Source organism: Aquarana catesbeiana, linkage group LG01 (genome assembly GCF_042186555.1).
Source record: "Aquarana catesbeiana isolate 2022-GZ linkage group LG01, ASM4218655v1, whole genome shotgun sequence".
Classification (NCBI taxonomy): domain Eukaryota; kingdom Metazoa; phylum Chordata; class Amphibia; order Anura; family Ranidae; genus Aquarana; species Aquarana catesbeiana.
Genome location: NC_133324.1, coordinates 136507665 through 136535421, shown reverse-complemented (window position 1 = coordinate 136535421; position 27757 = coordinate 136507665). Strand labels below are relative to the sequence as shown.

The 27757-nt window shown below is 42.9% G+C and overlaps 1 protein-coding gene across 2 annotated transcripts in view; it reads right to left on the bottom strand.

Annotated features, from left to right (window-relative positions):
• The window catches only part of FAM169A (family with sequence similarity 169 member A), a 148495-nt gene extending 121430 nt beyond the window's left edge, over positions 1–27065 (bottom strand). Inside the window, exon 1 of one of the 2 annotated variants that reach the window (XM_073624132.1) lies at positions 26848–27065. The gene's annotated coding sequence lies outside the window, so the exon portion shown is untranslated. The remainder of the gene's footprint in view (positions 1–26847) is intronic. The other variant, XM_073624118.1, reaches the window with a different exon arrangement.
• Between the last annotated feature and the right edge of the window lie 692 nt (positions 27066–27757).

The window sequence follows — 27757 nt, the reverse complement described above, 5'->3', positions numbered from 1 at the left end:
AACTGTGGGTGAACTGACAGGGAGTAGAGAGAGATCGCTGTTCCTACTCACTAGGAACAGACGATCACTCTGTACTCCCCTGACAGAACGGGGATCTGTTTGTTTACATTGACAGATCCCCGTTCTGGCTCTCTGTGGAGCGATCGCAGGTGGCAGACGTACATCGCGGCCGCCAGCCACGTGTATCGGCTCGGCACGGTGTGTGCGCCCACTGTTCTATTGCACAAAGCGACTTACACCTACGGCGATTCGCGCAATAGAGCCAACCTGCCGCAGTGTAACTATGGCGGCTGGTCGGCAAGTGGTTAAAGGACTTGTTTATAAGTATACATATATACAGCACTTGCAGAAATACATGTGCTCATATTAAGGGCTTAAGTGCTCATGAAATATATTACTAAAGTGCTACATATAACACATTCATATATAAATAGAATTTTTTTTTTTATCTCAAATATTGTGCAAATTGCTCCAATAAAAATAAAGTGCTTTAGTGCTGCAATGATAATTCCAGGTGATGTGTGCTACGCTCCCCTCTTGTGACCCCACTCACCAGAAATGATGGACCCTCAGCTTTGCAGTCTGTAGGTCAGGAGTCTCAATCTGGCGGCCCTCCAGCTGTTGAGAAACTACAAGTCCCATGAGGCCTTGCAAGGCTGAAAGTTACAAGCATGACTCCTTCAGGCAAAGGCATGATGGGACTTGTAGTTCCGCAGCAGCTGGAGGGCCACCAGTTTGAGACCCCTGCGTAGGTCATATATACGCTTGTGATCTATTGATCTGGTGAGATGGGATGATCAGTAACTCTCCAAATAAACAGGGGTCTTGGGGATGGTCAGAAAAAATGAATCCAACAGGCTCCCAAAAATAGAAAGAGAAGCTAATAGTGAAGTACTGCAGGGTCACATAATAAGCGCATAACAAGCGCCACTTACTAGACTATGTAAAAAACAGGCATAAGTAAAGAGAACAACTCTTCTGGGTTCGCCGCTGCTTGGCGTGCGTTCCACGGAGGGCGGAAGTGATGTCAGTGGCTCAAAATAGCCGGAAATGCGTCAACGTGTTTCGCCCCCCATGGCGCTATGCACTTATTATGTGACCCTGCAGTACTTCACTATTAGCTTCTCTTTCTATTTTTGGGAGCCTGTTTAATTCATTTTTTCTGACCATCCCCAAGACCCCTGTTTACATGGAGAGTTTCTGAGGAATTCATCCCATCTCACCAGATCAATAGATCACAAGCGTATATAACCCACAGACTGCAAAGCTGAGGGTCCATCATTTCTGGTGAGTCACAAGAGGGGAGCGTGGCACACAGCACCTGGAATTATCATTGGAGCACTAAAGTACTTTATTTTGATTGCAACACTTTGCACAATATTTGAGATATAACACATTCATATATAAATAGAATTTTTTTATGTAGCACTTTAGTAATATATTTCATGAGCACTTAAGCACTTTATATGAGCACACGTATTTCTGTAAGCACTGTATATATGTATACTTATAATTTGGGGTTTTAGCACTCTGTGGACAGCTGCTGCAGTTTTGTATTATTATTAGTCTGTGTCACTTAGCACGAGTATTTAAGTTTCAGTAAAGGACTTGTTTGACTTGTTTGTTTTCATGGTGAATACACTGAAGGATTGGAGTGTTAAATTAGCTGCTGCATGATTAATATATTTGACCTTTTTGAGCGCTGTGGATTATTTTATATATGCAAGTTAAAGAGGAAGTAAACCCTGAAGGGTTTTACTTCCTCTTTATTCCCCTGCAATGTAAAAGCATAATGGGCTAGTATGCATAGCATACTAGCCCATTTTGTGGCACTTACCTGCAAACGAAGCCCGCGATGTCCCCGCTGGTGACCGTGTCTATCTTCACCCCTCACAGAGCCGGGGTCGTGGACTCCGGCTCTGTGACTGGCCACGTGACTTCACTCCCGTGCATGCGCATGGGAGCTGACAGTCACGGCACGGGCCCTATAGAAACGCCACGATACCCTTTCTACAGTGCGCATGCGCTGATGACTGCGTATATGGTAAATATCTCCTAAACTGTACCTACTTGTAAGCCTTATTATAGGCTTACCTGTAAGTAAAAGTGGTCTATAAGGGTTTACAATAGGGGTGCAACGGATCAAAAAACTCACGGTTCGGATCGTTCCTCGGATCAGGAGTCACGGTTCGGATCATTTTCGGATCAACAAAAAAAAAGATCTCCCCCACAGTAATATCCACAATCTCCCTATTGGCAGAGTATTGGCAGAGTATTGGCAGAGTATTGGCAGGGTATTGGCAGGGTATTGGCAGGGCATTGCAGCAGGGCATTGCAACAGGGTATTGGCAGGGCATTGCAGCAGGGTATTGTGGCAGGGCATTGCAGAGTATTGGCAGGGCATTGCAGAGTATTAGCACTGCTGCCATCCGATCTCTCCCCTCCACTGTACAGATCAGTACACAGAGGGGAGAGAGAGAGGAACCGGCGTCATGACATGACGCCGGTTTGTTACAAGTGATCGCTCCGTCATTCGACGTGCTAAACGGCCGCCGGGTGTACCAAGATGGCCGCCGCTCCGGAGCTAGGCCAAAGCCGCGGCCTTTCCTATGGCCAAGTCCACAGAGGTGTCCCGTACGGATCAACCTCCGCGGATCGGATCAACCTCTGCGGATCTGATCACGGATCGATGACGATCCTTTGCACCCCTAGTTTACAACCACTTTAAAGCTCTATGATGGAAATAATAAGTCATATCTGAACATGATCCAGAAACGCTGCCACCTTCTCTGGGCCAAAGTTCATTTAAAATGGTCTGTTGCAAAGTGGAAAACTGTCCTGTGGTCAGACAAATCGAAATTTGACATTCTTTTTGGTAACCATGGGCATCGTGTTCTAGGGATTAAAAAGGAGAGGGACCTTCCAACTTGTTATCAGCACTGAGTTCAAAATTCTGCATCTCTGATGGTATGGGGGTGCATTAGTGCGCATGGAATGGGCAGCTTACACATCTGGAAAGGTATCATCAGTGCTGAAAGATATATCCAGGATTTAGATCAGCACATGCTCCCATCTAGATGATGTCTTTTTGAGGGAAGGCCTTGCATATTTCAGCAGGACGATGCTAAACCACATGCTGCATCTATGACAACAGCGTGCCTTTGTAGTAGAAGAATCTGGGTGCTTAACTGGCCTGCCTGCAGTCCAGACCTTTCACCAATTGAAGATATTTGGTGCATCTTGAAACGAAAAATATGACAAAGAAGACCAAGGACGGTTGAGCAGTTAGAATCCTATTTCAGGCAAGAATGGGACAACAAGAGAGGGGGGGAGATCACCAGCACTGAAATGCAGGAAATGAAAGGATGGAAAAATGTGAAAACGAGTATTTTATTTAACCACTTCAATACCAGGCACTTAGACACCTTCCCGCCCAGCCCAATTTTCACCTTTCAGCTCTGTTGCAATTTGAATGACAATTGCGCGGTCATGCTACACTGTACCCAAACAAATTTTTTATCATTTTGTTCCCACAAATAGAGCTTTCTTTTGGTGGTATTTGATCACCTCTGCGGTTTTTATTTTTTGCGCAACAAATAAAAAAAGACCGAAAATTTCGAAAAAAAACAAGTTTTTCTGTGTTTCTGTTAAATTTTTTTGTAAATAAGTACGCTTTCTCCTTCAATAATGGGCACTGATACGGCAGCACAGATGGGCACTGATACGGCGGCACTGATGGGCACCGATGAGGTGGCACCAATGAGGTGGCACTGATGAGGTGGCACTAACGGGCACTGATGATGGGCACTGATAGGCGGCACTGATGGACACTGATAGGTGGCACTGATGGGCACTGATAGGTGGCACTGGTATGCGGCACTGATGGGCACTCATAGGTGGCACCGATGGGCACACATAGGCGGCACTGATGGGCACTCGTAGGTGGCATTGATTGGTATATATGGGTGGTACTGATGGGTACGTATGTGTGGCACTGATGTGTGGCACTGATGGGCACTGATAGGTGGGCACTGATGGGCACTGATGGGCACTGACAGGTGGCACTGATGGGCAATGACAGGTGGCACAGATGGGCAATGACAGATGGCACAGATGGGCAATGACAGGTGGCACTGATAGAGCATTGCTGGGCAGATCTGGGCATATCATGGACATAATAGTGCCAATCAGTGCCCATTTGTGGGCACTGATTGGCACAGATTGGGCACATGTGGATGGCCATGGGGTACATACCTGGCCATCCACGTTGCCCCTTCCCTGGTGGTCCTAGTGGCATCCCTGGTAGTCCAGTGGGGTGATCTGAGGGGAGGCTGCGCTGATAAACAATCAGCGCAGACCCCCCCTGCCAGGAGAGCCGCCGATCGGCTCTCCTCTACTTGCGTCTGTCAGACGCGAGTGAGGAAGAGCCGATCAACGGCTCTTCCTATTGACAGCGTGATCAGCCGTGATTGGACACGGCTGATCACGTGGTAAAGAGCCTCCGCCGGAGGCTTTTTACCAAGATCAGTGTAGCGGTGTGTCAGACTGACACACCGCTCCACCGATCGCCGCGATGCGCGCCCCCGGGGGCGCGCTGCGGCATGTTATCCTGCTGGACGTCATATGACGTCCAGTCAGGATAACACAACCACTTCCCGGACGTCAATCTGCTATAGGGCGGGCGGGAAGTGGTTAAAGAGGTTGTAATCCTAAAAAAAAAAAAAAAAGAGAGATCCTGTTCCCTTATAGCAGATTAGACAGCATAGTGCTTGTGCTGTCTGATCTGTCCCTCTCTGTGCTGTAAAAAGCCTGGTTTATCCTGCCTGTTCCTGTGTACCCCTCTGTGTGCTGACCAGGGTAATCATGGCTGCTGATCAGTGGCGTAACTAGAACCTTCAGGGCCCTGATGCAAGAAACCATGAAGGGCCCCCTTGACCCCCGGACAGTGCCCTTTCCTGGACCCAAAAGTCGCTATGCATAGGGAAAATGAGAAATTATGTACCTTTATTTACAAAATATTAATTACAACATTTTACAAAATATTCTCTATATATATAAAGTATCATTCATTTTTCCTATGTGCTGCATGGAGACTTTTGGGAAACTCTGTATATATATGAAGTTTACATACAGATATTTATTAGGTACACCTTGCTAGTATCAGGTTGGACCCCCTTTTGCCTTCAGAACTGCCTTAATTCTTCATGGAATAGATTCTACAAGGTGTTGGAAACATTCCTCAGGGATTTTGGTCCATATGACAGCATCACGCAGTTGCTGTAGATTTGTTAGCTGGACATCCATGATGCAAATTTCCCGTCCCACCACATCCCAAGGGTGCTCTATTGGATTGAGATCTGGTAACTGTGGAGGCCATTGGAGTACAGTGACCTCATTGTCATGTTCAAGGAACCAGTGGTGAGATGATTTGATCTTTGTAACATGGCACATTAACCTGCTGGAAGTAGCCATCAGAAGACGGGTACACTGTAGTCATAAAGGGATGGACATGGTCAGCAACAATACTCAGGTAGGCTGTGGAGTTTAAACGCTGCTCAATTGGTACTAAGGGGCCCAAAAAATATCCCCCGCACCATTACACCACCAGCCTGAACCATTGATACAAGGCAGGATGGATCCATGCTTTCATATTTACTCCAAATTCTGACCTTACCATCTGAATGTCGCAGCTGAATCGAGACTCATCAGACCAGGCAACGTTTTTCCAATCTTCTATTGTCCAATTTTGGTGAGCCTGTGCGCATTGTAGCCTCAGTTTCCTGTTCAGGAGTGGCACCCAGAGTGGTCTTCTGCTTCTGTAGCCCATCTGCTTCAAGATTCGATATGATGTGCATTCAAAGATGATATTCTGCATACCTTGGTTGTAGTGAGTGGCTATTTGAGTTACTCTTGCCTTTCTATCATCTCAAACCATTCTGCCCATTCTCCTCTGACCTCTGACATCAACTGCCGCTCACTGGATATTTTCTCATTTTTGGACCATTCTCTGTAAACCTTAGAGATGGTTGTGCGTGAAAATCCCAGTAGATCAGCAGTTTTTGAAATACTCAGACCAGCCTGTCTGGCTCCAACAACCATGCCACGTTCAAAGTCACCTAAATCCCCTTTCTTCCCCATTCTGATGCTCAGTTTGAACTTCAGAAAGTCATCTTCACCACTTCTAGATGCCATGTGATTGGCTGATTAGAAATTTGTGTTACCAAGCAATGGAACAGGTGTACCTAATAAAGTGGCCGGTGAGTGTGTATATATATATATATATATATATATATATATATATACCGTATATATATATATATATATATACAGTATATATATATAAACAGAGAGAGAGAGCTAAAGGGACAACAAGTGGGGAAGGAAGTTCAGGAACAACTGTAGCTCTGCTATAAACTATAAGCAGCCCACCTGATGCTTATTCTACAGGAATGGCTCACAGCTGTCACCATTAGGAAGCCTGTCCTAATAATTACATGCAGCTGATGCCAAAGAAAATACACATCGGGCCAGTTCACACCATAGAAATGCAGTCTGGATGCATTCCAGATGCTTTTCTGTATGCGCATTTTTGACACGTTTTCAATGCGTTCCAGTGCGGTTTTGGTGCGTTTTTGTGCATTTTTTCCCCTCTTTTTTCTTAACTTTAAATAAGAACATGTGTGTTCCACTGTGTTTTTGGTGCGTTTTTGATGCAGTCCAGTGCATTTTTCCCCCTCTTTTTTCTTAACCTTAAGGGCCATTTCACACCACATGCAGTCCATTCCATTTTTGTTCTGCTTCAAAAACGCATGGAAAGTAGGTTATATGGTTTCCAATGGAATAGTTCACGCCAGTGCAGTCAGTTCCAGGACTTTTCAGTTCCAGAAAAAAAAGTAGAACATGCTGCATTTTTCCTGTACTGGACTGTACTGGAACGCAGTAAAACACATCAAAAATGCACTGGAACGCATCAAAAACACACTGGACACTAGTATAGTGAAAAAAAAAAAGAAGAAAAAAAGCACCTGGAATGCTTCCGGAAGCGCATCAAAGACGCGATTAAAAATGCTCATGCAGAAACGCATCCGGAACGGATCTGGAGTGCGTTTTTGTTGTGTGAACTGGCCCATAAACATGAAATATCAGGCCGGTTATGTGACTCGTGGCCACTTTACAGCTCCGATACATGGCTTCAGCGGAGGAGACAACGTCAGGGGGAGATCATGGCCCCTCCCTCAGAAGACATCCATCAGAGCTGGAAAGCGGTCGTGAGTCATGTGACCGGCCTGAAGACAGCTCAAATTAGGTATTTACAACACTTGTTTTGTAAAACTACTGACACGGTGTGCTATGCCAGCCTCTAATAGAGTGGCTGGCATATATATATATAAATATATGGGTTAACAAACCCTTTAATCATAATTCATGTTAATTTGGCCTTTACCAATTTGAAGAGAATTGTGGATGTCCTCCAAGATCTGGCTATGAAGATTTTTGCGGCCACAAATATGTAGGCAATCAATCTCCTAGTGTCACAGGGCCTCCTCCACTGGATAGCATAAAAGTGCTTGCTGTGGGGACTTTCGGAGGCTTACTTGAGTATGAGAGGCGAATCCACAAGTGAAAAGCTGCTTAAAAAACGAAGTAGAAGCCGCATAGAAGCCGCATTTTGCACACATGTTTGTGCGTTTCGTGTACACAGATTCTATTTGACAGAATAATAATTAGAATTCATTACCACGTCTAAAATTAATGTTCGCTTTTTTTCCTAAACGCTCCTCTCCTGAACGTGCTAGCGATGAGTTTTTTCAGTCTGAAAAAGCTCCTCTTCTAAAATGCTTATAAACGCCTATGTGAGCATATAGGCTAACAGAGGTGCGTTTATAGGCTACAAAAATTAATGCCAATAGCCTGTAAGCAGCACTTTTTCTGCCCAGTGTGCATGTACAGAATACCCCCAAAAACTTAATTTCCTGCTTGTCAGAAGTCAGATTTTAGGCATCCTCTGCAACAAAAATGTCATTTTTGATGAGATAAACCCAATAGGAAATCTTGTCTAAAGGGATGCAGGCCCCGCCACTTTCCTCATTAGAGCCCTGCAGTTGCAGCAGCTGATTATTAATCTATTATAAAACCACTCCCATACAGATGCCATACAGATGCCCATGGACACAGACAAACAAGCAGCTATTTCTATTCAGAATAACAAAAGGTAGGAATTTGCAACAAAGTTTGTTAAAATCCTTGTAATGTACACTGATCACCCAGAGGGGAATGTAAATCAACAAGAGTGGAGTTACTCTTTAAAGTGGCTCTAATTCTAAAATGTTTTTTACTTTAATGCATTCCCTGCATTGAGGTAAAAAAATGTTTTGACACTTACCCTGCACCCCCTTCCCCCATAACACTTACCTGACTCCTGTATCGATCCAATGCTGTGCCTGGCTGCCAGGCTTCTCTTCCCTCTCCATGCTCAACAACAAATAGCTGCTGTTCCTCCCACTGATGCCAACGATTGACCACTATTCCTCCCATGGACACCAATGATGGTTCTCTATTCCTCCCACTGATATAAAAAAGGGGTACTATTATTCCCAGTGATGCCAATGATGAACCACTATTCCGCCCTCTGACACCAACGATGGGGCACTTTTACACCCACTGATACCAACGGTGGATCACTATTCTTCCCACTGACACTAACAATTGAACACTAGTTCTCCTATTGACACCAACAATGGGTCACTATTAGGGGTGCAACGGTTCGTCACCGATCCGTGATCCGGATGGTTCAGCCTGTTCAGATCAGCACACACGCAATCCGCGGAGCCCTCCGCTGCCTCAGCCTTAGGAAAGGCCGCGGCTTCGGCCTAGCTCCGGAGCGGCGGCCATCCTGGTACACCTGGCGGCGGCCTAGGTGAGCCTAGGTGAGCGGCACGCTGACGTCATCAACTGCAAGCAAGCAAGCTCCAATCGTAGGGGAGATGTGGATATTACAGTGGGGGGAGATGTGGGGAGATTTGGATATTAGTGGGGGAGATGTGGATATTACAGTGGGGGGAGATGTGGATATTAGTGGGGGAGATGTGGATATTACAGTGGGGGAGATGTCATTACAGTGGGGGAGATGACGTGGATATTACAGTGGGGGAGATGACGTGGATATTACAGTGGAGACGGAGATTTTGGATATTACAGTGGGGAGATTGTGGATATTACAGTGGGGGAGATGTGGATATTAGTGGGGGAGATGTGGATATTACAGTGGGGGAGATGTCATTACAGTGGGGGAGATGACGTGGATATTACAGTGGGGGAGATGACGTGGATATTACAGTGAGGACGGAAATTTTGGATATTACAGTGGGGAGATTGTGTATATTACAGTGGGGACAATATGGTGGTGGAATTTTCACAGGTTTTTGTAAATTCAATTAATTTTCTTTTTTTGTTGATCCGAAAATGATCCGATCCATGACTCCTGATCCGAGGAACGATCCGAACCATGAGTTTTTTGATCCGTTGCACCCCTAGTCACTATTCCTTCCACTTACACCAATGATGGGGAACTGTTCCTCTCACTGTTCCTCCCACTGACAACAATTATTCCTCCCACTGATACCAAATTCCTTCCAGTTAGGCCAGTGATGGGCCACTGTTACTCCCACTGACACCAATGATGGGGCATTTTTCCACCCACTGACACTAACGATGGGGCACTAGTTCTCCTGCTAACATCAACAATGGGCCACTATTCCTCCCAATGACACCAATGATTGGGAAGTGTTCCTCCCACTGACACCAATGATGTTGAACTATTTCTCCTACTGAAACCAACAAATGGGGTACTGTTCCTTCCATGGCCTCCAACAATAGGCCACTATTACTCCCACTGACACTACACACTTCCTGTCCCATAGCCGAACAGGAAGTGAGAGGAAATCTATGCAAATGAAGGGAATCCATTAGCTTTTTCTATGTGCCACAAGACAGGGTCAAGAATGTGCAATGAGAGGCTATTGTGCCAAGACCCAACTAAAAGATTTTTGCCAGTACTAATATGACAGTATGTTGGCAGAGTCAGTGTTCTTTAATTAGCCAATTAGGTCATTTTTAAATGGATATGCCTACAAACTGCAGGTGTATAGACTGTCTCCCCCACCAATAAAGATGTCTGCTCAGATGGTGAACAGACTGGAAAGTCTGGTGACCAAACATTTCTAATTCAACTGACAGACTCCGTCTATCCAAACATTGCCAGAAATCTCAACAAGAACAATGGACAATGAGATATCTGCCTTGACTTGACCAACGACCTTTTGCAGTGACCTATGATATGTGATAACAAGCACTTCAACAGACATTCTGGACATATAATCCCATCATTTTCAATAGAACCCTAATCTGACTCCACCAGGCTCCTTATTACTCTAGACGACTTACATATGACTTGCATAATTCATTTGGCAGCATAGTGATGGCTCTCCCAGTAAAGCCCTTTTAACTGGCTAACTTCATGTCAAGAATACTCTCAGTGACAGTTCATTTCACACAAGCATTACATTTTAAAGTATTTCAGAGCAAATTTTTGAAAAAAATTCTGTACATCTTTGCAATACATGCCCATTTCCATATGCTTTATACCTTTAGGCTGGGTTCACATATGCGGCGGCCGTGGCTCACAGCATGGGGTCCGATGAATCCCTGTTCACCAATTCAGGTGCGAATCAGGTCAGAATTTTTGCCTGAATTTACACCTGAATCGAAACCAAAGACACACAGGACCCTTTTTAACCACTTCAGCCCCGGAAGGATTTACCCCCTTCCTAACCAGAGCACTTTTTGCACTTTGGCACTGCGTCGATTTAACTGACAATTGCGCGGTCATGCGATGTTGTACCCAATCAAAATTGACGTCCTTTTTTTCCCACAAATAGAGCTTTCTTTTGGTGGTATTTGATCACCTCTGCGGTTTTTATTTTTTGCGCTATAAACAAAAAAATAACAACAATTTAAAAAAAAACGCATTATTTTTTACTTTTTGCTATAATAAATATCCCCTAAAAATATATTAAAAAAAAAATTTGTTTTCCTCAGTTTAGGCCGATACGTATTCTTCTACATATTTTTGGTAAAAAAAATTGCAATAAGCATTTATTGATTGGTTTGCGCAAAAGTTATAGCGTCTACAAAATAGTCTACAAAAAAGGGGCTAGTTTTAAGGCATTTTTATTAATAATTTTTTTTTACTAGTAATGGCGGCAATCAGCGATTTTTATCGTGACTGCGACATTATGGCGGACACATCGGACACTTTTGGCGCGATTTTGGGACCATTCACATTTATACAGCGATCGGTGCAATTAAAAATGCATTGATTACTGTGTAAATGTGACTGGCAGTAAAGGGGTTAACCACTAGGTGGAGCTGTAGGGGTTAAGTGTGTCCTAGGGAGTGATTCTAACTGTGGGGGGGAGGGGCTGTGTGTGATGCATCACTGATCACCCCTGTAATTGGGAGCGGTGATCAGTTACAGTGTCACTAGGCAGAATGGGGAGATGCTTGTTTACATTAGCATCTCCCCGTTCTTCCTCACCGTGAGATGATCGCAGGTATCCCCGCGGACATTGGGTCCGCAGGACGCGCGATCATGGTCACGGAGCTCCTGGCGTGCGCGCGTGCACTCGCAAGCCGCCTCTTGAACGGCAACGTACAGGTACATTAATCTGCCTATACGTGCCCTTCTGCCGCAGTATATCTGCGTGAGGCGGTCGGGAAGCGGTTAAATGTGGACCGCTGCCGCCCCCGAGCTGTGTGAACCGGGTACACTCTTCTGTCATGCGAAGTGGATGTGAGGAAACACGCATTTCAATTTGCATATGTGTGAACCCGGCCATAAAGACCCTGAATGTACAGAAAAACAAATGTCGATCTTTCAGAAATGCTCCTAATTTGTGAGCTGAAAACCCACATTTTTGTGGACTGAATGGTGTCAGCCCTGCACAGTTCTCTTTTGCTACACTACTCCAGTGTTAATTTCGTTGACAAAAATATTTTTTGTCATAGTTTTCGTCAGCGGCATGTTTTCAGTGGCGAAAACTAAACGAAAATCAATTAAATTTTTCGTCAACAAAAACAGAATGAAAATCTGAGGGAGGGATGTTTACCCACCTGAACTTCTGCGTTCCTCGGGGCTCCAGCTATCTGTTAAAGCCCCAGCCCCCTGACAAGCTGTATTGGCTAAGGGACGCAGGCTTCCTCTGTCTGCCCGCTGCCTGGGAGTTCTAGAACAATGCTCTGCAAACCACGTGGTGAGTGTTTCCCCTCTAAGCAAGATAGCAGTGCTGAGCACCGTGTACAGTAATAGATAAATTATTATTATTATTATTATTTTCAGGTATCTTAGCACTAGAAATAGTGCCTGAAAACTGCCTCCCATGCTGCCAGAGTGTGAAAGTCTGAGTGCTTTCACACCCGGGAGGTGCGCTTGCGGAACATTAGGAAAAGTCCTGCAAGCAGTATCTTTGGGGCGGTTTGGAAGTACTGTATACAGCACTCCCAAAACGCCCTGCCCATTGCAATGAAGGGGCAGCGCTTCGGAAGCGCCTGAGAAGTGCTTCGGAAGCGCTGCAACACGGGCATTTTTAACCCCTCCTCTGGTCTCTAGCAGGGGTTAAAAGCGTCCCGCTAGCAGCCGAAAAGCGCTTTAAGGAGCTGCGCTTTATCGCTAACGTAGGGGCGGCCCCAGTGTGAGAGGAGTCTTATAGATAAAGATAGCCTCCCCAGACCAGTTCTCTGCCCTGTGCGCTCCCTCACTCCCATTTACTTCCCCATCCCCACTACATGTTATTACATTTTTACTCCAGCAGTATATATTGAGTTTGGAAATTGGAGAGAAATGCTTAAATAATGCACTACAATTTAAATAAACCCATTCAATTTTAATCGGGTGAATTATAACAGAGATTTTAGTCAACTAAAATGCGACTAAAACTAAAACAATTCAGATGACTAAAGTACAGCTAAAACTAAAATTGCATTTTAGTCAAAAGACTGACTAAAACTAAATTGAAATTTGACATCAAAATTAACACTGAACTACCCAAACCCTCCCCCCCACAACATTATAGCCTAGTGTAGTCCCAAGATAAGAGCTAGGAGGACTAATTACTGTCCTTGAGATAATACAGAAAGTGTGAACAAGACATAGGACAGCCCCAACCCACTGTACATACGATGAGATTAACGGACAAATGATCGTCCGTTTTTCTCTTTTGCATGCTCCTCATATCGAAAACAAATAGGTTACTAAAGTACGAAAATTATCGTACGACAGAATAAAATTTTGAAGTGATGTGATGTATTCTATTGTATTTGGATTGTATTTTTGGATAAAAACTGCACTGAATAAACTAAAATTGTACGATCTGGTATAGTACAAGAAATGTGTTTGTCCCTTCGGAGAATTTTGGATGAAAGCTGTGTACTAATGGTGAGATCATCATACAGTCTCTTCGAAAGCGCTATTTTTTGTACGATATTCTGATCATGTTTATGGGCTTAAAGCGGAGTTCCACCCAAAAGTGGAAGCTCCACTTATCTGCTTTCTTTCCCCCTCCGGTGCCACATTTAGAACCTTTCAGAGGTGAGAGGGGAACGGGTACCTGTTTTTAACAGGTACCCGCCCCCACTTCCGGGAGACTGCGCCGCGGCGACGTCCCTTGGAAGTTCAGCCCCCCTCCTCCTTCCCCCACTGCCGGGCCAGTTAGAAAGCACAGCACGCTTCGCACACACGCAGTAGGGAACTGCCTGTGAAGCCGAAAGGCTTCACCGCTGGTTTCCATTACCACAAATGGCGGCGGCAGCACCTGAGAGCTGACCTGAAAATTGGCTGGGGTGCCGATATCGCGGGATCCCGGGACAGGGACAAGTGTCCTAATATTAAAATTCAGCAGCTACAGTATTTGTAGCTGCTGACTTTTAACCATATGCCGACCAGCCGCCGCAGTTATGTAATGTCGCTTCGCCCTGTGGCCACTAGGGGGCCGGCGCGCACGCGTCCCCCGAGCGGATGCGAGTGCCCGCAGTTTCGAGCACCGCCGGGCTCCCGCGATCGATCGGGGCACACAGAGAACCGGGATCTGTGTGTGTAAACACAGTTTCCGGTTCTCTGAGGGGAGTACTGACAGATCGTCAGTTCATACAGAGTATGAACAGACGATCTGTTAGTTTCCCTGCACAGTCCACATCCCCCTTCACTTAGAACACTCCCTAGGACACACATTAACCCCTTCACTGCCCCCTAGTGTTAACCCCTTCAGTGATGCGTCACACACAGCCCCTCCCCCCCACAGTTAGAATCACTCCCTAGGACACACTTAACCCCTACAGCTGAACCTAGTGGTTAACCCCTTCACTGCCAGTCACATTTACACAGTAATCAATGCAATTTTAATTGCACCGATCGCTGTATAAATGTGAATGGTCCCAAAATGGCGCCAAAAGTGTCCGATCTGTCCGCCATAATGTTGCAGTCACGATAAAAATCGCTGATCACCGCCATTACTAGTAAAAAAAAAATTATTAATAAAAATGCCATAAAACTATCCCCTATTTTGTAGACACTATAACTTTTGTGCAAACCAATCAATAAACGCTTATTGCGATTTTTTTTTTTACCAAAAATATGTTGAAGAATACGTATCGGCCTAAACTGAGGAAAAAAAATGTTTTTTTATATATTTTTGGGGGATATTTATTATAGCAAAAAGTAAAAAATAATGCGTTTTTTTCAAAATTGTCGCTATTTTTTGTTTATAGCGCAAAAAATAAAAGAGAGGTGATCAAATACCACCAAAAGAAAGCTCTATTTGTGGAGAAAAAAGGACGTCAATTTTGTTTGGGAGCCATGTCGCACGACCGCGCACTTGTCAGTTAAAGCGACGCAGTGCTGAATTGCAAAAAGTGCTCTGGTCTTTTGCTAGCCAAATGGCCTGGGGCTGAAGTGGTTAATATATATGTGTAAAATATTCACTAACAAAGCAAACAAAAAAAAGTTTTAATTGTTTATTGTTTATAAAATAGAAGTGAACAAAAAAAAAAAAATCAGGAAAATAATTCAATGGAAGGGAATACAAAGTTAATTATGGCCGATTAGAGTAAATTAAGGGTTAATAAGGGGTTAAACAGAAAGAAACAATGTTTCTTTTTATTTTAGCCCGGGTTCACACCTATGCGAATTAGATGTGCGTTTCCCCGCATCTAATTCGCATAGCAGGAGAATGTGACTGGCCTATGGAGCCGGTTCACATATCTCCGGGGCGGCTGCGGAGCGCACTGCACAAAAATGCTGTGCGTCTTTGGCTCCGTTTCAGGGCCCGAATTCAGGCATAGAATCGGCCCTGATTCATCCCTGAAACGGGGAACAGGGACGCACAGCGCTCCTGTGCGTTCCGCAGCCCGTTGTAGTTCGAACCCGGGCCTAGTGTTTCAGGCTGATCAATGTTGTTAATAAACATTGCCAGCTGCTTTTTTTTTGACAGCTCCAATAACCGGACTTCTTTAACACTTCAGCTGTCAATAGGGGAGACCCACTAACAGCTCAAAGAACCGAGCCTGAAAGTATCAGTTTCAGATATTGATGCATTTGCAGGAGTACCGATACTTGTGCAAATACTCGGTATCGGCACCGATAGCAATACTAGTATCGGTGCAACCCTAATAAAAACGCCAAAAGCGGCTTAAAGCTTGTTACAGTGTTTAGCAGCTTTTTTTTTTTTTGCATTTTTACAGCTCAACACCTCTGCTCCTGGACGCACAGGTTGTCGTTTTTTTCCTACTGTTCCTAAACGCTTATACCTCCAAACACCTCTGAAAGTTTGTGTGCATGGACACATAGGCTAACATGGAGGGGGGTTTAGAGGCAGTTAAAAAAAACATCAGATGCCCCTGACAGCAGCTGTAAAAAAGCCCTTTGTTCATGAGCTTTTACAAAAGGTAGGAATCTGCAAGAAAGTTTGTTACAATCCCCGCAACATTCCCAGAGGGGAATGATTTTTCTCAACAAAAGTGGAGTTACTCTTTAAGCCCGAAGAGCAATTTAATCATGCAAGTCAAAGTAAGCAAGCATAAAAGCTGGTCGCTGTTTGCACATTAACGCACCCCACAATATAGGGATCCAGAGGCAAGAAGAAGAAAATGTGCCTAGAATAATAAGGTAAGTATTCATTTAATTATTTATTTTGCCCATAGGTTCACTGCAGAGAGTCCAATGTCCTGACTGCTAAGCATATGACAAGCCAAAAAAAAAAAAACAATGTTACCTTTAAGTACAAAAAGAAGAGCAAAGCCAAGACCAGGCCACAAATGATACCAATCGATGAGCCAGCAAACACAAGTGTGCTAAACTCACAATACTTACTCATTTTACCTTAGCCCTCATTCATACTGCTGCAGTTTGGTTTGCGATTTGACAGTTCTAAATCACATGACAAAGTCGCACCCCATTGCCAGCAATGGAACCGTTCAAATTGCAGCAACTCATTTTGCAGAGACTTTGAAAAAGGTTCCTGCACTATTTTTTTTTTTTCCAATTTCATTGCGACTTGCATAGACTTCTGTTAAACAAAGTTGTAGGCAGAAATGAAATCGGATATGCAAATCACACTGATCTGCGGCTTTGGAATCGCACTGAAGTAGCGCAATTTCAAAGCTGCACTGGTGTGAACCAGGGCTTAATTGGAGTTCTATGTAAATCCGTGCAGCAACAATCCAGAGAGCAACTCACATGGACACAGGTGAGTTTCTGATGTCTGCGCTGTGTGATATTTTCTCTCTGTGCTTCTTATAATATCAATCACAGTGAAGTTTCTGAGGCATGTCTGGTAGACTCGCCACTGCAACTTCGCTCTTGCTAGAGACTTGCCATGCAAATTTGCTACAGATTACTAAACTGTCAACTAGAACTTGTGCTTCAAGTGCTCTGCATGTGCAAAACTTGCCAGTAAAAATGTGCAGCAAGTTAACAAGACTTCCAATTCAACACTGCCACAAATTTGTGGCAAGTTATCCTTGCTATCTGGGTCTATAGTCACAGGGGCTGCTCAGATGTGATAGGGAGGAAAAGCTCAGGGTAGAAAATACACTGAAAACTGAGCATGTGCACTAGCTGCCAACAATGCTCTGCAAAAGTCCCAACTGCAGTGGGGACAAGAACAGATGATGGAGATAGAGAACAGCAGGATCAACCAGGTTTTTTGCGGAAAACAAATTCTATAGTGACTGAGTGAGTGTGAACAGCATATAATACACCATTTATATTGATTATTGATAGTTTGTAATGATGTGTGTTTAAAGTGATACTAAAGACTCTGTTTTTTTCTTTAAAAATAACAAACATGTTATACTTACCTGCTCTGTGTAATGGTTTTGCACAGAGCAGCCCAGGTCCTCCTCTTCTCAGGTCCCTCGCCGGCGCTCCTGGCCCCTCCCTCCTGTCGAGTGTCTCAACAGCAAGCAGCTTGCTATGGGGGCACCCGAGTCGCAGCTCTGTTCATTCAGACACAGAAACGCAGTTTGGCCCCGCCCCCTCTCTCCTCATCAGCTAACTGGCTTAGATTGACAGCAGCAGGAGCCAATGGAGCCGCTGCTGTGTCTCAGCCAATCAGGAGGGAGAGTCCCAGACGGCCGAGACACTCGTGCACATCGCTGGATCAAGATGGGGCTCAGGTAAGTATGAGGGGGGCTGAGGGAGGCTGTTGCACACAGAAAGTTTTTTATCTTAAAGTGGAAGTCCATGCAAAATCTAAAATCCCTGCATCTATAGACACCAGGGATCTAATACCAACCCCTCTATCCCTGTAAAGAACTAGTATACATACCTTTTTGGAAGCTGATCTGACCCGCTCCGACCGGATCCCACGCTGAGCTGTCAGCCGCGGCTTCTCTGTGTAGGCGAGTGTAGAGGAGACGGAGGACAATGGAAACCCCATAGTAACTCTTTGGGTGACGTCACTTCTCATTCATTTTACAGCAATTGTCGTCAGTGTCCTCTGCAGAGCTTCTGGCGCTGGGGATCGGGTCAGAGCAGGTCAGATAGGCTTCCAAAAGGTATGTATACTCATCTTTTCTTTACTGGGATAGAGAGATTAGTGTTAGATCCATGGTGTCTATAGATGCAGGGATTTTAGATTTTGCATGGGCTTCCACTTTAATTCATAGAAGAATGCATTAAGATAAAAAACCTTCTGCCTTTAGAACCCCTTTAATATCACTTTAACCTAAGATCTCTAAAGAAAACATGCAGCCACACAATGAAATCGCACAAGAAGGGATCAATCTTAAATCGAATAAGGGGGTCTTTACTGTTGTAGCAGCAAAGATGCGGAACCCCCATCCACAGTTGGTGGATCCACAGCTGGTTTTCTCAGCAAACACAATGTACAGGGATATGGAAACTGATAGCAAACATGAACACTCACACTTATAGGTTGAACTAGATCAGGGGTAGGCAACCTTAAAGAAGTGGAGATCTACCTGAACAACACGGGAGAAGTCAAAGATCACCGGGCTCAGTGTCGCCTCCTCACACCTGATTTAAGCTGCACTTGTGAATGAGCCCTTAGTTGCATTCAGCAGCGGCACCCTTAGGGCTCATTCACATGTAAAGTTGGGGGGTGGTAAAACAGCAGGATATAATAGAAGTTCATGGCAAACCCACAGGAAAGTTGCAGATGCACCCCATCTACGGTGTGGGTAAACTGCAGTATGTCAGTGTGAAAGCAGCCTTATACTTTTATGCCCAGTGTATTGCTTCACACTGACCTGAAGATCTCTTCTTTCCTGCTGCTGGCACTGCTCTGGAGATCGCTAGCTGGGATAAGAGATAGATAGCAGTTGGTATCACTCCGCATGGGACAGGAGCTCCCTACTACACCTACTACACCTCCAACTTTACAAGTAGTCCCTCTGTATTGCATTCTGTTTGATGCTCTGGGATGGCGGGTCAGCAAACCCAGACCGAGATCTACAAATCACCTGTCCATGATCTACAGGTTGCTGACCCCTGAACTAGATGGACCATTATTCAACCTTCTCAATCGTGTAACTTGATAAAATAAGTTCCCTAATGTAGCCACAAATATTTGAGCAAGGATCAGGTAAAAACCCACAAAGCTCTCTGTAAATTCATACATCATTTCCAGGGTGCATTTACAAGATAACCTCACACAGGAAAAACAATGTTACAGTATGTTATATATATACTGCTTCTATTCTGGAAAGAGGCAAAAGAAAACTATTTGTTGGAGATCATTGTGTTACCATCAGGAGTCATGAGCCACAATCCACTACAAATAAATACGGCTTTTATTTACAAACACTGAAGCAACATTCAAAGAGTTCTGGCTACATTCACACCAGCATCATGCGTTTGGTAAACGCAGGAGAAATGATCTCAGAAATATAAAGAAACGTTATTCTTCTCCTACATTTATATTTGCATGCTTTTCAAATATTTACATGTGTTCAGACACGTATCTAATCAGCCCCTGGATGCCAGAATTATTTTTTCTTTAAGTGCAGCTACACTAAAGGCACATATAAATACACATTGTGAATTATACTCGGTGAAATCATGTCTGTATCACAATTGGCCTGTGAAGTACACTGTCATAAAAACTGAGAATTTATCAAATTGGATAAACAGAGAAACCAAAATTCTAAAATGGAGGTTTGTTCTGGAAAAAAGATGCCTGTAGAAGCAATACAAATGTAAACTCAGATATAGGGGGATTTCTAAGTCATACAGCAGAGCATTGAGAAAGCTTCATTTGTAGAAGTTATACAGTCATGTCTGTTTTTAGAAGACACATATAGCCATGCCTCTCTGTAGATGGTATATAGCCGTGTCTGTATATGAAGAAGGTACAGTGAGGGGAAAAAAGTATTTGTTCCCCTGCTGATTTTGTACATTTGCCCACTGACAAAGAAATGATCAGTCTATCATTTTAATGGTAGGTTTATTTTAACAGTGAAAGACAGAATAACAACAAAATTATCCAGAAAAACGCATTTGAAAAAAGTTATAAATTGATTTGCATTTTAATGAGTGAAATAAGTTTTTGATCCCCTATCAATCAACAAGATTTCTGGCTCCCAGGTGTCTTCTATACAGGTAACGAGCTGAGATTAGGAGCACTCTCTTAAAGGGATTGCTCCTAATCTCAGCTTGTTACCTGTATAAAAGACACTTGTCCACAGAAGGAATCAATCAATCAATCAATCAGATTCCAATCTCTCCACAATGGCCAAGACCAAAGAGCTGTCCAAGGATGTCAGAGACATGATTGTAGACCTACACAAGGCTGGAATGAGATACAAGACCATCACCAAGCAGCTTGGTGAGAGGGTGACAACAGTTGGTGAGATTATTTGAAAATGGAAAAAACAGAAAATAACTGTCAATCTCCCTCGGTCTGGGGCTCCATGCAAGTTCTCACCTCGTAGAGTTTCAATGATCATGAGAACTGCGAGGAATCAGCCCAGAACTACACAGGAGAATCTTGTCAATGATCTCAAGGCAGCTGGGACCATAGTCACCAAGAAAACAATTGGTAACACACTACGCCGTGAAGGACTGAAATCCTACAGCGCCCGCAAGGTGCCCCTGCTCAAGAAAGCACATGTACAGACCCGTCTGAAGTTTTCTAATGAACATCTGACTGATTCAGAGGAGAACTGGGTGAAAGTGTTGTGGTCAGATAGGACCAAAATCGAGCTCTTTGGCGTCAACTCAACTCGCTGTGTTTGGAGGAGGAGAAATGCTGCCTATGACCTCAAGAACATCCATCTCTACCATCAAATATGGAGGTGGAAACATTATGCTTTGGGGGTGTTTTTCTGCTAAGGGGACATGATAACATCACGGCATCACAGGGACAATGGACAGGGCCATGTTCTGTGAAATCTGGGCTGAGAACCTCCTTCCCTCAGCCAGGACATTGAAAATGGGTTGTGGATGGGTATTCCAGTATGACAATGACCCAAAACACACAGCCAAGACCACAAAGGAGTGGCTCAAGAAGAAGCACATTAAGGTCCTGGAGTGACCTAGCCAGTCTCCAGACCTTAATACCGTAAAAAATATGTGGAGGGAACTGAAGGTTCAAGTTACCAAATGTCAGCCTCAAAACCTTAATGACTTAGAGAGTATCTGCAAAGAGGAGTGGGACAAAATCCCTCCTGAGATGTGTGCAAACCTGGTGGCCAAGTACAAGAAATGTCTGACCTCTGTGATTGCCAACAAGGGTTTTGCCACCAAGTTCTAAGTCATGTTTTGCGAAGGGGTCACATACTTATTTTACTCATTAAAATGCAAATCAATTTATAACTTTTTGGAAATGTGTTTTTCTGGGTTTTTTTGTTGTTATTTTCTCTCTCACTGTTAAAATAAACCTACCATTACAATTATAGACTGATCATTTCTTTGTCAGTGGGCAAATGTACAAAAGCAGCAGGGGATCAAATACTTTTTTCCCTCACTGTATATGGGCATGGTGGCATTTGTAGAAGGAATATATGCCCATACCTCTTTGTAGAAGGTACAGTATTTCACAAAAGTGAGTACACCCCTCACATTTTTGTAAATATTTTATTCTATCTTTTCATGTGACAACACCGAAAAATGACACTTTGCTACAATGTAAAGTAGTGAGTGTACAGCTTGTATAACAGTGTAAATTTGCTGTCCCCTCAAAATAATGCAACACACAGCCATTAATGTCTAAACCGCTGGCAACAAAAGTGAGTGCACCCCTAAGTGAAAATGTCCAAATTGAGCCCAATTAGCCATTTTCCTTCCCCGGTGTCAAGTGACTTGTTAGTTTTACAAGGTCTCAGGTGTAAATGGGGAGCAGGTGTGTTAAATTTGGTGTTATCGCTCTCACTCTCTCATACTGGTCACTGGAAGTTTATCATGGCACCTCATGGCAAAGAACTCTCTGAGGATCTGAAAAAAAAAGAATTGTTGCTCTATATAAAGATAGCCTAGGCTATAAGAAGATTGCCAAGACCCTGAAACTGAGCTGCAGCATGGTGGCCAAGACCATACAGCGGTTTAACAGCACAGGTTCCATTTAGAACAGGCCTTGCCATGGTTGACCAAAGAAGTTGAATGCACATGCTCAGCATCATTTTCAGAAGTTGTCTATGGGAATTAGACGTATGATGCTGCCAGCATTGCTGCAGAGGTTGAAGGGGTGGGGGGTCAGCCTGTCACTGCTCAGACCATGCGCCGCACACTGCATCAAATTGGTCTGCATGGCTGTCATCCCAGAAGGAAGCCTGTTCTAAAGATGATGCACAAGAAAGCCCGCAAACAGTTTGCTGAAGACAAGCAGACTAAGGACATGGATTACTGGAACCATGTCCTGTGGTCTGATGAGACCAAGATAAACTTATTTGGTTCAGATGGTGTCAAGTGTGTGTGATGGCAACCAGGTGAGGAGTACAAAAACAAGTGTATCTTGTCTACAGTCAAGCATGGTGGTGGGAGTGTCATGGTCTGGGGCATGAGTGCTTCCGGCACTGGGGAGCTACAGTTCATTGAGGGAACCATGAATGCCAACATGTACTGTGACATACTGAAGCAGAGCATGATCCCCTCCCTTCGGAGACTGGGTCACAGGGCAATATTCCAACATGATAACGACCCCAAACACACCTCCAAGACGACCACTGCCTTGCTAAAGAAGCTGGGTAGAGGTGGTGGACTGGCCAAGCATGTCTCCAGACCTAAACCCTATTGAGCATCTGTGGGGCATCCTCAAAGGTGGAGGGGCGCAAAGTCTCTAACATCCACCAGCTCCGTGATGTCGCCCTGGAGTGGAAGAGGACTCCAGTGGAAACCTGTGAAGCTCTGGTGAACTCCATGCCTAAGAGGGTTAACGCAGTGCTGGAAAATAATGGTGACCACACAAAATATTGACACTTTGGGCCCAATTTGGACATTTTCACTTAGGGGTGTATTCACTTTTGTTGCCAGCGGTTTAGACATTAATGTCTGTGTACTGTTATTTGGAGGGGACAGCAAATTTACACTGTTATACAAGCTGTACCCTCACTACTTTACATTGTAGCAAAATGTCATTTCTTCAGTGTTGTCACATGAAAAGATATAATAAAATATTTACAAAAATGTGAGGGGTGTACTCACTTATGTGAGATACTGTAAATGGACATGCTTGTATTTGTAGAATGCATATGGTCATGCTGGCATTTGTAGAAGGTATATGACCATGCCTATTTGTAAAAGGTATATAGATGTGCTTGTATTTGTAGAAGATATCTGGACAGGCCTGTATTTGTATAAGGTATATGCACGTGTCTTTATTTGAAGAAGGTATAAAGTCACGCTGGCATTTGTAGATAGTATATGAGTATGCTGGCATAAGGTGTATTTATATATGTGTGTATATCTATAGAAGGTATATATGTGTATATCTATGGAAGGTATATATGTGTATATCTATAGAAGGCATATATGTGTATATCTACAGAAGGTATATGTGTGTATTTCTATAGAAGGTATATATGTGTATATCTATAGAAGGTATATATGTGTATATCTACAGAAGGTATATGTGTGTGTATTTCTATAGAAGGTATATATGTGTATATCTATAGAAGGTATATATGTGTATATCTACAGAAGGTATATATGTGTATATCTATAGAAGGTATATATGTGTATATTTACAGAAGGTATATATGTGTATATACCTTCTATAGAAGGTATATATGTGTATATCTATGGAAGGTATATATGTGTATTTCTATAGAAGGTATATATATGTGTATATATCTATAGAAGCTATATATGTGTATATCTACAGAAGGTATATATGTGTATATCTACAGAAGGTATATATGTGTATATCTATAGAAGGTATCTATAGAAGGTATATATGTGTATATCTACAGAAGGTATATATGTGTATATCTATAGAAGGTATATATGTGTATATCTATAGAAGGTATATATGTGTATATCTACAGAAGGTATATATGTGTATACCTATAGAAGGTATATATGTGTATATCTGCAGAAAGTATATATGCGTATATCTATAGAAGGCATATATGTGTATATCTGCAGAAAGTATATATGTGTATATCTATAGAAGGTATATATGTGTATATCTAAAGAAGCTATATATGTGTATCTCTATAGAAGGTATATGTGTATATCTATAGAAGGTATATATGTGTATATCTATAGAAGGTATATATGTGTATATCTATAGAAGGTATATATGTGTATATCTACAGAAAGTAGATATGTGCATATCTATAGAAGGTATATATGTGTATATCTATAGAAGGCATATATGTGTATTTCTATAGAAGGTATATATGTGTATATCTGCAGAAAGTATATATGTGTATTTCTATAGAAGGTATATATGTGTATTTCTATAGAAGGTATATATGTGTATATCTATAGAAGCTATATACGTGTATCTCTATAGAAGGTATATGTGTATATATATAGAAGGTATATATGTGTATATATCTATAGACGGTATATATGTGAATATATCTATAGAAGGCATATATGTGTATATATCTATAGAAGGTATATGGTCTGTAGAAGGTATATATGTGTATATATCTATAGAAGGTATATATGTGTATATATCTATAGAAGGCATATATGTGTATATATCTATAGAAGGTATATGGTCTATAGAAGGTATATATGTGTATATCTATAGAAGATATATATGTGTATATCTATAGAAGGTATATATGTGTATATCTATAGAAGGTATATATGTGTATATATCTATAGAAGGTATATATGTGTATATATCCATAGAAGGTATAAATGTGTATATCTATAGAAGGTATATATGTATATATCTATAGAAGGTATATATGTGTATATCTATAAAAGGTATATATGTGTATATCTATAGAAGGTATATATGTGTATATATCTATAGAAGGCATATATGTGTGTATATCTATAGAAGGTATATGGTCTATAGGTCTATAGAAGGTATATATGTGTATATATCTATAGAAGGTAAATATGTGTATATCTATAAAAGGTATATATGTGTAGATCTATAGAAGGTATATACATGTATATATCTATAGAAGGCATATATGTGTGTATATCTATAGAAGGTATATGGTCTATAGAAGGTATATATGTGTATATATCTATAGAAGGTATATATGTGTGTATATCTATAGAAGGCATATATGTGTGTATATCTATAGAAGGCATATATGTGTGTATATCTATAGAAGGTATATGGTCTATAGAAGGTATATATGTGTATATATCTATAGAAGGTATATATGTGTGTATATCTATAGAAGGTATATGGTCTATAGAAGGTATATATGTGTGTATATCTATTATTTATTTTATTTATTTATTTATTTATTTCAGGTACTTATATAGCGCCGTCAATTTACGCAGCGCTTTACATATAAATATATATATTATACATTCACATCAGTCCCTATACCCTCAAGGAGCTTACAATCTAAGGTCCCTAACTCACATTCATACCTATACTAGGGCCAATTTAGACTGGATCCAATTAACCTACCAGCATGTCTTTGGAGTGTGGGAGGAAACCGGAGTACCCGGAGGAAACCCACGCAGACACAGGGAGAACATGCAAACTCCAGGCAGGTAGTGTCGTGGTCGGGATTCGAACCAGCGACCCTTCTTACTGCAAGGCGAGAGTGCTACCCACTGCACCACTGTGCCGCCCATCTATAGAAGGTATATGGTCTATAGAAGGTATATATGTGTATATATCTATAGAAGGTATATATGTGTGTATATCTATAGAAGGTATATGGTCTATAGAAGGTATATATGTGTGTATATCTATAGAAGGTATATGGTCTATAGAAGGTATATATGTGTATATCTATAGAAGGTATATATGTGTGTATATCTATAGAAGGTATATGGTCTATAGAAGGTATATATGTGTATATCTATAGAAGGTATATATGTGTATATATCTATAGAAGGTATATATGTGTATATATCTATAGAAGGTATATATGTGTGTATATCTATAGAAGGTATATGGTCTATAGAAGGTATATATGTGTATATCTATAGAAGGTATATATGTGTGTATATCTATAGAAGGTATATGGTCTATAGAAGGTATATATGTGTATATCTATAGAAGGTATATATGTGTGTATATCTATAGAAGGTATATGGTCTATAGAAGGTATATATGTGTATATCTATAGAAGGTATATATGTGTATATATCTATAGAAGGTATATATGTGTATATATCTATAGAAGGTATATATGTGTGTATATCTATAGAAGGTATATATGTGTGTATATCTATAGAAGGTATATGGTCTATAGAAGGTATATATGTGTATATATCTATAGAAGGTATATATGTGTGTATATCTATAGAAGGTATATATGTGCGGTGATTGGAGGCAGGGCTCGGAGCGGCCCATGGGGTGCCCATCTCTCTCTCTCTCTCTCTCTCCCCGCACACACACACACACACACACTGCCTCTGTCCCGGTGTACCGGGCGGCACTGATAATGAGGATCGGATGGATCGGTAGAGGGGGATGCCGGCGAGGTGGAGCCCACCTGAGTCCCGGGTCACACATCTTACTGACCACCTGATGTGAAATATAAGGGGGAGTCGTGCGGCTGCTATTATAGAGGGGGAGGTGGGAGGAGGAGGAGGATGTGAGGAGGATGATGAAGATAATGATGGTGATATAGATCAGGGTCACTGACACGGGGGGTTTACCAGCCGCCATCACTCACCTAGACAATGTCTGTCCTCCCCGGGTTCTCGCTTCTGCTGCTGCTGCTGGACTGCGTGATTGACAGCTGCCTGCAGTCCCCCGTGCCGGCGCTGCGCGGCGCTGTCCGCTGCCTCTGCCCCTGTGACGTGACACCTGCACTGGTTGGGAATGCCGCTGGCGGTGGGTCGTTCGGTCTATAGGAGGTGTAGTACGGGACTATGCTGTAATCTATTGACTGTCATTATTGGAGGAGAGGAGCAGATCATGTGAGTTTACAGGAGAGACATCAGCTGGACTGATTTCTAGCACGCTCTCTGATTGGAGGATCTCTCCCTACAATATACTTCATTTTATATTGTTTCAGTTTCATCTACAAATATTACTTTTTGCTGGGAAATAATAAATGGTCAGACAGGCCGGATTTTTAATGTGTAAGAGACATACTTTGTCTTTTTTGTATTAAAGCTTCTTACCTGGCCGTCCGCCCCATACAGTGAAGTGCACACCCAGCTTACTGCCCAAATTCAGCAATGCCAAAGCTGACAGATCCCACCCATACAGGGTGATGTCATACTGTAGCTGCTGACTTTTAACATTAGGACACTTACCTGTCCTGGAGTCCAGCGATGTCGGCACCGCAGCTGATGTTTCCATCGGCTGTCAGGTGCTGCCGCCGCCATTGCCGGTAAGTGAACCCGGCCCTGTAGCCTTTCAGCTTCACGGCTGGGTTCCCACTGTGCATGTGCAAAGCATGCTGCGCTCTTTCACTGGCCCGGTAAGAAGGGGGAGAGGAAATGGACTGAGCTGCTGACGTACTTCGCTAGCGGCCCGGTCTCCCGGAAGTATCCACAACCCCCCCCCTCGAAAGGTGCCAAATGTGGCACCTGGGGGGATCAGATAAGCGAAAGTTCCACTTTTGGGTGGAACTC